The following is a 14774-nucleotide window of genomic DNA, read 5'->3' as shown; positions in this document are numbered from 1 at the left end:
ATTTGATATTTATTATAATAATTTTATATTTCAAAATAATATTTGGAAATTATTTAAATTATTTTGGACAGCACTTATGTGGGCATCTTGGAATGGTCATATAGAAATAGTTAAATTACTTCTTGAACAAGAAGGAATTGATATTAATACTAAAAATATTTATTTGTTTTATTTGATATTTATTTTAATAATTCGATGTTTAAAAATAATATTTGGAAATTATTTAAATTATTTAAAACAGCACTTATGAAAGCATCTGAAAATGGTCATACAGAAATAGTTAAATTACTTCTTGAACAAGAAGGAATTGATACCAATGCTAAAGATATTATTTATTTTAATAATTTTATATTTCAAAACGATATACGGAAATTATTTAAATTATTTGAAACAGCACTTATGAATGCATCTTATAATGGTCGTACAGAAATAGTTAAATTACTTCTTGAACAAAAAGGAATTGATATTAATACTAAAAATATTTATTTGATCTATTTAAAATTTATTATAATAATTTTATATTTCAAAATAATATTTGGAAATTATTTAAATCATTTGATACAGCATTTATATTAGCAATTCAAAAAGGTCATACTGAAGTAGTTAAATTACTTGAGAAATATCATGATAAGCACTTATTTTAGCATCTGAAAAGGTGATATAGAAATAATTAAATGACTTCTTGCACAAAAAGGAATTAATGTTAATGCTAAAAGTATTAATATATTTTATTTGTTATTTATTTTAACAACATATTATTTTATAACAATATTTGGAAATTATTCAAATTATTTAGAACAGCACTTATAAATGCATCTGAAAATGGTCACCTAGAAATAGTTAAATTACTCATTAAACAAGATGTTAATTCTAAAAGTATTAAATATTCTTGATAAATTGATTTTACAAAATAAATTATGAAAAATATTTAGGCTTTTAAATGAATTTTAGGAAGATAAAAATAAATTTAAAAATATTCAAGAAAAAAAAAATTGTTCGTTCGATAAAGATGTTATAGATGCAACTATGTATTTATATATTATATATAATATCTATAATATCAAGATCGTATGATGAACGCCATATACGATTATAATCCGATTCTAAGTTATTGATATCATTATACATGTTCAATTGGTTCGAAGTCAAATTTGAATGAGTGGACGTATAAAAATCACTCAATCAGCTCGTATCGTGCTCAAAGACAATTTCAGAATAAAGCTTGCCAAAGAAACCGTGGTATTGAATCATATTCAGAAAAATAGAGAAATCAACATCATTACATAGAATGTCAAATAAATTGAAAAATGTAATATATTTAAAATTTGAAAGCACATGAGTAATACGAGATAAAAGGAATCAATAAATGCATCTCAAGTCAGTATTTTAAAGATAATGTGCAAATTGCATTTGTATAGAGATTCATTAAATAAAATCGGACATTTTGCTAATACAAAAATTAAAAAAAAAAATCATCAAATAAATTCAATGATGAATAATCGTTTTTTCAGAAAAAAATGTATCGTTCGTTCTAAGATATTTCAAGAATGTGTATCTACACAGAAACATTTTTATTGTTGTTTATAATAATTTATAAATTATTAATCAGGTTGAATAAGTACATCATCAAGGTATTACGAAAATTATCACATCATTCATTTTTTCAATAAATTCATAAATTCAAGAAAATCAAGATATCATATAATTATTTGGAATAAATAACAAATCACGATTCTATGATAAAATATCAATATTTTTATTTTTTAATAAACCAAGAATCATTTAATTTGGCTGTTGACAAATTACAATGATGTAAATTAATAACGTATCTTTTCGAGAAAAGGGTAAAAATTTGATAATATTTACCATCATTCAAGTTCGCTTCTATCGTCACTTATCGTTACTGCTATCGTTTGATATAAACCATGCAAAAGACGATTTTTGTCACTTTTTGGAATGAAAGAATAAATTTATCTCGTGCTAATTATGATATTATTCTTAGTTTTTTATTGATCATAGATGTAACTATGTATATATGTTATATATTTATGATATCAAGATCGTAGGATGATCGCTATATACGATGGGTGGAAATCGCAAGTCGAGTTTAATATATAGTATTAATTGGCAAGTTGATCGGCGATGACGTATCGTTTGCCGTTTTTCGTCATCGATGATGATGAAACCGCAATTGTTATTCAACATTAGATCGATCTAAATATCATCGATGATATTATCCTGATAAAAAAGTGACAGACATGCATTCAAATTTGTTTTATCGTAATTGACGATAACATTCAAATAAAAATTAATAAAACGAAGATGTCTCGTGAATAATTTCCAAACTATTTTCTATAAATAATTTCTTAATAATAATTATGAAGAATATAAAAATTTAGTGAGAATGATAATTGGTATATTTTTTTCGAAACTTAGTTTAAACTTTTAACATCTAAATAAACATGCACTATAAGTAGAACTCAAAATGCATAAAAAATATAAAAATCGGAAAATTAGATTCACTTAAGCATCATTACCTGGTTATATAAATGCAATTTTATTTGACTTCCAAAATTCATATAAATTTAGTTCGTTTGATATGGGGATGATAATTGTATTTGATTTTATAATATAAGATTTTAGATATTAGCATTATGTCAAAACACTTTTTGAGCGAAGCGAAAATTATTCCAATGAAATAATCGAAAAGTGGATATCTTAAAAAGTAACAAGTTTAAACATCAGATACTACCGACCTATGGCACTTTATGAAAAGTGTTGTGCTTTGCGATGTTTAAAATTGATTCTTAATCGCAAATGCATTAAATGTTTAACCACAATTAGACTACTTTATCTTGATAGCATTCTAATAAATGTTCCTAAATTTTCGAAAATCAATTTTATACATATACCATTTGGTGAATTAGATAGAAATTATAATTACTATCAGAATTAATTCTAATTCGAAATAAAGCATTTTCATCATTTTGACTGATATGAGAAGTAAAGTGAACATTCAGTGCATAAATTTTGTTGCCTTTTGTTGTTGGACCATGATCAGCAATATTAAAAAAATCTGTTTTCGACAAAATCTCCTGCATAAGAGTAGGCAGGAATATCATCAATAATGTCAGGTGTAATACTATAAACTTTATTAGTAGGTTTTGAGATTTTAAATGATATCAAATTTCGATCGAGTACTACTTAATAGTGATAATAAATTTTTTAAATTGATTACGTCGTTCGAGTTTATTAACACGATTTGGTGAATGAAATATACATTAATTAAAAGTTTTTCTGTAACAGAAAATGTGCCAGCAATAATTATTACGATGAATTCAAATTTTAAAGTTTAGAACGTCAACTTTTCCACCGTTTTTTTATGGTATCAGGATTTTTGAAAAGGTTATTCAGATTAATCAGAAAAATTGAATCAATAACTCCCGATTGACAAAATCTTTGGCTGTTCTAAAAATTTATGCCAAAATAGCATTTTTTTCATGGGAAGAAGACCAACAGGATTTAAACAAAATCACAGAATTACATTCACTCCGCGTGGAACAACATACGTTTTAGATTTCAACAATGGAAAATTTACTCCTAGAGCGTTGGAAATTTTGGATGAAATTAGTAACCAAGGTTTAATAGATGATCCACTGGGAAATCCAAGCACACCTCCTTATCAGCTAGGTGTTTGCCAATTTCCTTTTCCAAATCTCAGTCCTATTAGTAGCGATCCAAATTACATACAATCATTTGTACCAATACAACCTAGTACAACTAGCCCATCAATTGAACAGACTCATTTTATGTTTCCGGGGATTTCATATCAGCAAAACTATAATTATAATTCTTGTTTTGATATTTTGAATATATCTTCATTGTTAAACGAAATTCCATAAAATAAAATACTTAGTGTAATACTATTTTTTATTTTTTAATCTTTAATTATAATTAAATTAACATTTTTTTGAACTTTCTTTTACAGATTCCTTCAGACGACCGTTTAAAATCAGATGAACGATAGAGATTTAATTTAAAAAATAGTTTTGCGATAGACTAATTTTTTAATGGGAGGAAATCAAAGCCAAACGGAAGAAAGTAATAATAGCCTTCAAATGTTGCAACTTATGGAGCAAGTTATTTTTGGTTTAAATTTGAATAATATTAATGAATCAATTGAATCTTACTTAAGTTATTTTGATGAAAAATACTCATATTCATTTACTTTAATAACATGTAACCTTTTATATTCATATTTTTTATCACAAGATAATGTTGAAGCATTTTTCGTTTTTCTAAAAGAACTTAAAACTAAAGAAAAAATTAATTTACAATTCATACAGATTCTTCTTAATATAAGCAAAAAGCAAGAATCAAATTATCTGATAGAAAAAATGATAGAAAATGAAATTATAGATCCAACAATTTGTGAAAACATATCAAATAAAAATAAATCTGATCAGTTTTCCAATAATTTTATTTCTGACGAACTTTCACAGAATGATTATGAACTTCACAAGAAGTTAATTAAAGAAGGACATAATCCAAATGAAATTACAAAAATCATTCGAAATGATGAAATAGGAAAACTTCAAGAAATATCATCACATAGTTATTTTGATTTTGATCAAAAAATTGAACCATCACTTTATGAAAAACATTCATTTGTTAACAAAGAAAATGTTTCATTAATTGATTATGCAGCATTTTTCGGATCAGTTAAATGTTTTAAATATTTACTTATGAATGGTGCAGATATATATAACACAGGTAAATTTGCAATAGCAGGCGGGAATGAAGAAATCATTCATCTATGCGAACAAAATCATTCATCGTTTTATAAAACATATGAAACAGCAATTAAATTTCATAATAATGATATCTTTAAATATCTTTATGAAAACAAATTAGAAGAAATTAATGGTCTAACTGAATTAGGAATTATATGTATTTTATATAATAATTATGAAATATTTTCGTTTTTAATTCAAGAAGGACTAAACACCAATGTTTCCATCATGAATACTGCAATAGAAACAGGTAATTTATTTATTACTATGTATCTTCTTGAGAAAAAACCAATTTCAATTGATTTATGTAAAATAAAATCATTTTTTGGAAATAAAGAACTTTTTGACTATCTTTTCGACAATATGTTCTTAAAAGTATCTAAAACAGATCTTGCGAATGCATGTAAAAATGGTTATATTGATGTTGTTAAAATACTTCTCGAAAGGAAAGAATTTGATATTAACATTAAAGATGAAATTTATTTAAAAAAATATTATGTTTCAAAATAAAATTTGGCGTTTTTTCACATTATTTGATACACCTCTTTTGTTGGCAATGAAAAATGATAAAGTTGAAATAGCTAAGTTACTAATTAAACAAGAAAAAATTAACATAAATTGTAAAAATGTTTATTTGTTTTAAATAATATTCATTTTAATAATTTTATGTTTTAAAATAATGTTTGGAAATCGTTCAAATTATTTTGGACAGCACTCATATTTTCATCTGTAAAAAATTTTCCCGAAATTACCAAATTACTTCTTGAAAAAAGAGGAATAGATATCAATGCGAAAGATATTTATTTATTTTGTTTAAAGTTTAGTTTAATGATTTGGAATTTCATATTTATATTTGGTGATTATTTATCATATAAGCAACAGCTCTTATGTATGCATCTTCATATAACGATGTTGAAATAGTTAAATTACTTTTAAAACATGAAAAAATTGATATTAATGTTCAAGAATTTTAAATATTCTCTTTAAAGTTATTTTAAATAATTTAATAATTGAAATATATATTTGGAAATTCTTTAATTTATTTTATACAGCACTTATGTGGGCAATTAAATGGAGACATATAGAAATAATTAAGTTACTTATTGAACAAAAAGGAATTGATTTCAATGCTGAGGATATTGATTTGCTTTATTTAAAATATAATTCATTAATTTGATGTTTTTTAAAGATATTTGGAAATTATTCGAAATATTTAAAACAGCACTTATCCATGCAATTAATTCTAATGATATGAAAATCGTTAAATTACTTGAAAAAAAAGTATCAATAAAAGGATTTTGATATTTATTTATTTTATTTATAAATTTTGATAATTTTGGTCATCAAATTAATTTTTGGAAATTATTCAATTACGTAATTGTGATTTGAAGATGTTTGTAAAAAATTATAATAAACAAATTTATTTAGAATTAATTATTAAGATTATTTTAAAAAACATGTGATATATTACAATGTTATGGGAAAATTTGATTCATAATGCTTAAAAATTGATTTAAATCAATATCAATATCTTTGCCTTTAATAAATTTTTCCATTAATGGATCCAAAACATAATTACATTCATCACTTTCTTGTGCCAAAATCAAAAGAGAAGCGAAATATGGATTATAAGTACAAGAAAGAATTTTTGCCCCATATTTTATCTTTAATATATTAAAACATCTAAAAGCACTTGGATCTTTTTTAATCCATTTGATTAAATACTCCAATAAAGCAGATTTTGGTATTGATTTAACAATTAAAACCAAAACAGTTGCTACAGTACCACTTAATTCCCCAAAATCAAAACTAATATCATCATCTAATTCATTTTTATACATTAATGAAATTACTTTTTCAAGTAAATTCATATTTTGATCCGGTAAAATATTTTTCAGATATTTTTCTATATCATCTGTATGATAAAACATAGAAAATAATATTAACAATATTAAAATAGGCTCTTTATCCAATGAAATAGATAAACAATTTTGAATTTTTTCTATGACATTTTTATCCATATACATAGATAACTTATTATAATCTTTAAATTTAGAATATGCAATTAATGATAAATTTATAGCAATCGATTTTTTGATATAAAATGTTGATATGATTCCAAAATAAAATAATTTTGATGCTTGTTCAAGAGAAACTTCATTCATTATCATTATAAATGATTCACATGCATATGAAATAATTACTTTATCATTAGTTTTTTTAATTACATAAATCGATTTCTTTATAAAGTCATTAGTATTTAATTTAGAAAAAGCAGCTGCTTGTAAAAGAGAACTTAAAACTTGAATTATATCATCTGTATTATCCATATCATAAAAGAACTTATGGAATAATTCAGTTGCTAAAACTGAATCAAGAGATATAATATTATGTAATGCATTTTCTAACACATGTGATTGTTGAATAAATTTATAATTATTACTTTTGCGATGATAAGATTCAAGTAATTTACGTAAATTTTCACCATCAGTATAAAATGCCGAACAAATGTCTGAATATTCCATATAATAAAATCGATTATTTGTTAATATTAACATGTGAAGCATATTGAAGAACATATCAAGAAGATTTAATAATATTATTTTCGGTAATTTAAATCGTAAATTAACAGTATAATATACTAAGTTTGTCATTGAAGATTTCATATCAAAAAGATGTGAAATTAATAAAGTCGAAATAACTTCACCAACAAAAATTATTGATTCATTATTAGTATCATAACATTCTTTCATTAAAGTATTTACCCAAATATCCGAAACATTTTCTTTATTAAATGAAGCTAAATATAAAACAATTTGAATCAAACCATTATCACATTTCTTAAATATATATCTCATAAGTAACTCTAAAGCTTTTTTATTCGAAAGGAAATCAATCCAAATATTATTAATGAAGGATGTAATTTTTGGAAGAGATTTATAAATTTCAATAATTTTTTCTATTATTTCAGGGTGTGCTTCTATATCATTTACATAATATTTCAGCCATGGCTTTAAAAATATCAATGAATTGGTTTTTACTCTTTCTTCTAAATATTTATAAGTATTAAGATATTCATTAATAAATTCATAATATGATTCAGGATTATTCTCTGCTAAATCTTCTGCAATTCTTTTTACATAACCAAAAAGATCTTCTGATAATGATTCAGGTGTTGTTTTGATTATTTTTAATTTACGTTTAAATGTAAATGAAGAATAAACAGCATAAGCTAAATCAATTGAAGCTTTCTTTAAAACTGATGATGAATGTTCATCAACTAAATTTACAAATGTTAAAATTAACATAAACCATTGCAAAGTAGAAGAATCGATTTTAATTTTACCTTTAAGGTTATCAAAAGTTTGACTTCTTTGAGCTACCAAAAAAATGGCTTCATATAAAGTAGAATTAATAGGTTGGATAAAAGTATATAATTGTTTTGTATTTGTACCAATAATAAATTCTTCATAATTTGGCTTTAAATTACATGGATGTGGACGAGTATATTTATCAATATTTCGTGCCATTATAACTGATATTGGAGCGAATTCAAATGTTTTATATTTATCTATTTCACCTACTAATTGTATTGATCTTTGATGAAGTTGAACTTGCGTTTTCTTACCATTAACAATTGCTGCATGAACTGAATCAGGTTTGGTTAATGATTCTAATGTTGATTCAGGTATAATTTCAGATGGTGGACCTAAATAAGCATTAAAATCATTTAAATCCTTAACAAAAATAAATCTTGCTGTCTTATCAAATAATGATTGATTTCGAGAAACAAAATTAGAAAATGCATAATTTGGTTCAAAGAATAAATAACGTGAAATTTTAATTGCTGGTTTCATTGCTATTAATTTCTTTATCATTTGAGAAGTTGGTAGTTTAGTTTCATCAAATGAATCTAAAAATACAACAAAAGTTACTTTAGAATTTGGTTCATCATTTAATGTTTTCATTATTATATATGAAACAATTGTAGGATCTGTTATCATTCCAAGTTTATTGGTAAACAAATAAATTATAGCTGATCCATCAATAGCAGTATGACCTTCATGTACAATAAAACCATTAATTTGTTGAAGTTGTTCTTCTGAAAATTTTAAATTTAATAAATTTCCAAGTTTTGATGATACATCTTCTCTAACATTAGAAATAGTTGCACAACGTGGACGAACTGGAGCTTTTGGTTGTCCCATTGATTGTAATTTATTAACCAAATTTTCAATACTATTACATAATGTTGTCTCTTCACTATTTTTCATTACAATGTTTAAAAGTTGTTGTTGAATTGGCCAAATTTCAGCATGAAGTGTTTTTTGTGTTGTTATTTCATTTATCAAGAGAGGTGGATAAGGAGCATCAATTTTATTTTCAATAATTTCTTTAAACATTTGATAAAATAATGTATGGCCTCTATCAACAATATCATTAAAAACATAATAATCAGGACCTTTATCATCTAAATTTCTTTTTAAAGTTGTTGTCATTAAAAATGATGACATTTGTAATAATGTAAGTCGAGGTGAATCTGGTAAAACTTCAGGTAATCCAATTAATTTTGGTAATGTAAATGTCGGAAGTAAAAATCTTAAAAAGAAAAATCCATTCAAAATTTGATATGCAAAATCGCCATATTTTTCATGTACATTTTGATATATTAATTGCATTTCTTTTTTAATTCCATCCGGCATTTCTAAACTTGCATGATAAATTTTATCAATAGTATCATTTATTAAATCTCTAAAATTTTGACGATTTTCTTCAATATTATCATTTGGTCCTATTTTATTATGTTCAATAATAAATTGTGTTTTATTTTCTTTACATTTGTTTATAACATTTGTAAATATTGGACGTAATAAATTTATCATCCATTTTGTACCTACTAAACGAGGATATTGACCTACAACTCTAGAAGGAACTGAATTTCCTCTAAATAATGTTGTTTTAGTTGATTCATCAATTGATTTTAATTCAATTTGAATCATTTTTTCAAGAAGTTTATGCTCACATTTTAAATATATAGCTGCATTCATAAGTGCATTACCAAATATTTCTGCACGTGAATAAGAAATTATACCGGATAAATACTCAATTAATTCTAAATCACCTTCAAAAAGAATATCAATAAGTGTTTGCTTTTGGAATTTACCTGCATCAACAACTTTTGCTTCAGGTACTTTAAAAACTGAGGCTAAAGCACTCATAAATACAGTTCGAACTCGATCCTTCTCAGTAAATCCCATAGATAAACAATGTTCCATACCGATTTCTAAATTTTGCTTTAATAAACCTGCTAAAACAGGCACAATTTCAATAAATGAATCATCATCAATACTATCAAGTTGAGATTTAATAGCAACAAAATAGAACATAAAAAGTGATGATGCTTGTTCTTTAGGTGTTTTAGGTAATGAAGTATCAACACATTCGAAAAAGTTTAAATTATCAATCATTGAAGCAAGTGCTATTATAACTAATGATGATAAACTTTTTGTTGCATTAACATTTAACCAACCAATTAATGTTTTAGAAATTGTATTCCGATCAGTTGCTAATAAACTTAAATTATAATTGTTAAGAAGTTTGTTTAAAGCAATTAAACATTTCGAACATAAAAGTCTAAATTCTTGGCCAGGAACTAAATCACAAAAAGCAACAAATTCTAATGTAATCTCTGAAAATATTCTTAATGATATCATTTGTTGTTCCCAAAAATTTTGTTTAACTATTTCAATAAATGCTTTCATACAATTCTTAATTGTTGTTAATGCTTTTGGTGTTTGTTCAATCATTCCTTGATCATTTTCCATCGAAGCCATCATAGTTTTTAAAAATGTAATAAAATGCATAAGATGATGAATATGTAAAGATGAAGGAATTACAGCAACTGCATAAATACCTAAATCATCTTGACATCCTAATAATTTTTGTGATAATATATATAATCTTGCTTTATTTTCAGAAGCTAATGAATATAAGACAGATGAAACACCAATAAATGCTTCTTCAAGTTGTGTTTTTGTTAAAGATAAAACTTTGTCTGTTTTCGGTACATCAATATTAGGATCAAGGTTTGAAATAATCACTTGAACATATTGAAATAATATTTCATAAGCAATTTCTACTCCTGGTGAAGCAAAAGGCAAAACTCTTAAAGCATTTTTAATACAAATATGACCTGTTGTTAAATGTGGAATATTTCTAGTTTCAGTTATTAATGATTGATAAACTTCAACATTAAATGCTAATTCAGAAAGTACAGTATCAACAACTTCAACAAGATTTGATATAATAATTCTTGCAACACTTAAGAGATATCTTGATGAAGAAGCAAAAAATATTAATGAAATTGCTTCCAAATTAAATACTATATCATAAATATATTGAAGGTTTGATTTAGGTATAATTTTAGAATTTGGCATTTGAAAGAATAAATGAATAAAGTTTGTTGCTGCTAAAAATAACTTTTCAACACCATGATTTGGTAATGGCTCATATATTATTTCCGTAGAATAATAATTTAATAAAAAATTAATTATTTCTTTTGTAGCATTCCAAAACTGAGGACTATGTTCAGTAGTTTCAATAAATGAATTATCAAAAAACCCAAGAAGTTGCTTTTGCCATAAATAATCTTGAGATGATGAAATAAAATCCAAATAAACACGCAAAAAACTTTCACAATTTAAAATAATACATCTAAAACACGAAGGATATTTAATGAACCCTTTAAGAATTGGAGTTATATATGAATTATACTGAGTATCATTATGTGCTTTCTCAAATATAGTTATAAACAATGGAATAAATCCTTTTAATATTTCAGCATTTGAATATGATAACATTGGTGTATTTCCAATTTTAGAAAAATGATAACAGTTTTTTTGTATTATCTTTGAAATAAACGAATAGTTTTTAGAGTTTAGAATAGATGGAAGATATGTATCAAAGAATCCTTTTTTATCAAGCATTAAAATACCATTAGCAAAATTTGCATCAATATGGTCATTAAAAAACTTTTTTTGTTGAAATAAAAACATACTATTTGGTGTATAAATAAAATCCATAACAGAATTAATTAAGTGATGATTATTTGATTCTGCAAGAAAGACAAATCCATATAAAATAGTCTTTATAATAGCATTTTTTGAACTTCCTTTTAAATCTTTAATGCCAATAAATTTATTTAAGAAAGCTATTTTATGGATTTCTTTAGAATTAATAAGTTTTAATGGTTGAAGGATAAGTAAAGCTAATTGAGTAGACAAATATGCTCCTTTAATGTTTTTATTGGACTTTGACCATTCTTCTATTTGTGAGAATATTAATGATGCTTTCGTTATATCTTGTTTTTGATCTAGAAATGAAATAAATCCCAAAACATCAGCTTTACATATTGAAATTATAGAGTTTCTTAATGTTTTACAAATAATGATTCTATTTTGCTTGTTAATAGAATGTAATTGTAAAGAAGTAAATACATTAATTATTTTTGAAATTCTGGATATTTTCCCGATAGACTTTGCTAATATATTAAGATGCAAACCAAAAGATTTTGAAGATAATGATGTTATTAAGTCATCTGTAATACATTCAAATAAAATTGATGAATGATCACCAACAGAAGTTAAGAAATATTGAAAATTCTTCCTAACAATATTATAATTATTACCCGAAAAATCATTTGAATAAATAATTAACGATTGCTTAATTATTGCTTGACATATTACAATATCTTGTATTTCTTCAACTTCATTAGGGATTTGATTACAACAGATTGATAATATTTTATAATATAAAGATATTTTAAGTATGGCATGAATTTTTAAATCTTTAATATTTGGCGTTTTAAGTATATTATCTAATTCATCAAGAAATTGGTTAAGAATATCATTAATTCGGGTTTTACTTAAATACTTTAAAAAAGTCATTTCTTTTTTAAAAGTTTCCATTAATAGTTGCTCTAGAATCTCACCCAGGTCTTCATTTTCCTGAATTTGAAGAAGATTAATTTTTTTATCGAAGTTGGTAATGATTTCGCGCAATGGATTCATGAAAAAAAAACTTGAAAGTTTTCTATAAAAAAAATAAATAAAAGATAGTTTTGAAAATGGTTTTTAATAAAAGTTTAAATATTTTATGCTTCTCAAAATAAAAATAGAGTGAAGTCGCCATTTTTATGAAATAACACAGAGAAAATTAATTATGAAGAATAATACTTAAAAAGAAATTCTTGAAAACAAAGCTTTAACTTTTCCAGAAATATAAATGAAATTATATTTTGTTTTAAATGGTATTTATGTCGTTCTGATTTAAATCTTTAAGTATTTGTTTTGGAGAATTAGATGCTGTGATCATATTAAAGAAAATATTATAAAACATTTGATGTTTAAAAATAGGTAGTGAATTTTTTCTTTGGTGATTTAAAGAAGTCATGCATTTTAACAATGTTTACTTCGTTGGTTCTGATGTAGCTCCAATTCGCTAATTTGCTGCTTTATGGTGATGAATTTACTCTCAATTTGTTTGTAAAGTAGTAAATTTTCAATGAGGATTTATTTGAAAGTGTATCTGGCCGATCAATGGATGAGCTTATAAATCAACTTTCACAATGCTACGAAATTCTGAAAGATCCAAGTGGTTTTAACATTAATCAAGCACAACAGGTTTTAGATAATTTATATTCAATTCCAGATATTTTTATTTGTCTCATTAATCTTATCCAAAATACGAACGACGAATTTCATCAAAAAAGCGCAATGATTGGTCTACGTAAATGTCTAAAAAATAATTTTGGTTCATCCCTTCAGCCTAATGATGTCCTTAATTCACTTCTTAATTTATCAATTTATGAAAGATCAGATTTTATTCGACAAAATTCTATTTTTTACATATCAGAATTTTTTATTCCTGAGCGGGTTTCGATAATAATTAATTTTGTCAAGAATTGTTTTGAAAATCAATCAAACTTAATATTGATTGATTCATCTATTAGAATTTTAAGTTCAATTATACAGCAACTCCCAGAGGAAGTAATTCCTCTTTGTTGTGACTTAATTGCATTATCATATCAAATTAATGACAGTAATTTAAAATACACAACAACAGTTTTTGTTCTCAAAATTGCTCCTATTCTCTATGAAATGAACCAAGATTATTACAAGCAATATATTCAAGTTGCTTCACGTTGTTTTATTGAAGCTCTTCAATCAGGTTCATTTCAAATAATTGATGAACTATGTCAAGGCTTTTCTGAATTTATTGATTCACTTAATACAACTGATTTTGATTTCGTCGGACTTTTATCCATTTGCTTGCAGTCTCTTGTATCACCAAATGTAAATCCAAACATCAAATCAATACTTCTATCGTTATCGAATTCAATTTTTATCGGTTACACCGATAGTCTCATTGAAAGTAATCTTGTTTTCGAAGTAATCAAATCTTATATAAATTATTCAATGCAAATATATCAACCAAATGAATATTTTGATTTACCAAGTCAATCAATCTTCAATGAAATAATGAATGTTATTTTTGATGATCAATTTTTTGGTTCTATTTGGAACTTAATTAAAGAAATTTTAAGTGGTGGACAAACACCAAATGTTTTTTTTGTTGTATTACAAATGCTTTACTCATCATTTCGAAATGGTTATGAAACATATCAAAACGTTACAAAAGAAATAATGCAAATATTTGAGTTAGGTTTAAGAAACAATGATATTTCTATTAGAGTTATTACTTCTGTTGCAATCTCAGAGTTTTCGGAAGTATTTCCTAAAATTGATTTATCTCAATTAATACAACCATTAATCGATGCTATATGTAATGGTATTTCACTTGAATTTTTTGTGACTTTTAATAATATTATTAATTCAATTCCACAAATTGATTCATTTTTCGAGAAACTTTGTCAATATTTCTTAACATTACTTAATGAAACACCAAATGTCTTAATTCAAA

This window comes from Histomonas meleagridis, assembly GCF_020186115.1.
Source record: "Histomonas meleagridis strain 2922-C6/04-10x chromosome Unknown contig_21, whole genome shotgun sequence".
Classification (NCBI taxonomy): domain Eukaryota; phylum Parabasalia; order Tritrichomonadida; family Dientamoebidae; genus Histomonas; species Histomonas meleagridis.
The sequence above is the reverse complement of the archived record's forward strand: the minus strand, read 5'-3'. Positions refer to the sequence as shown.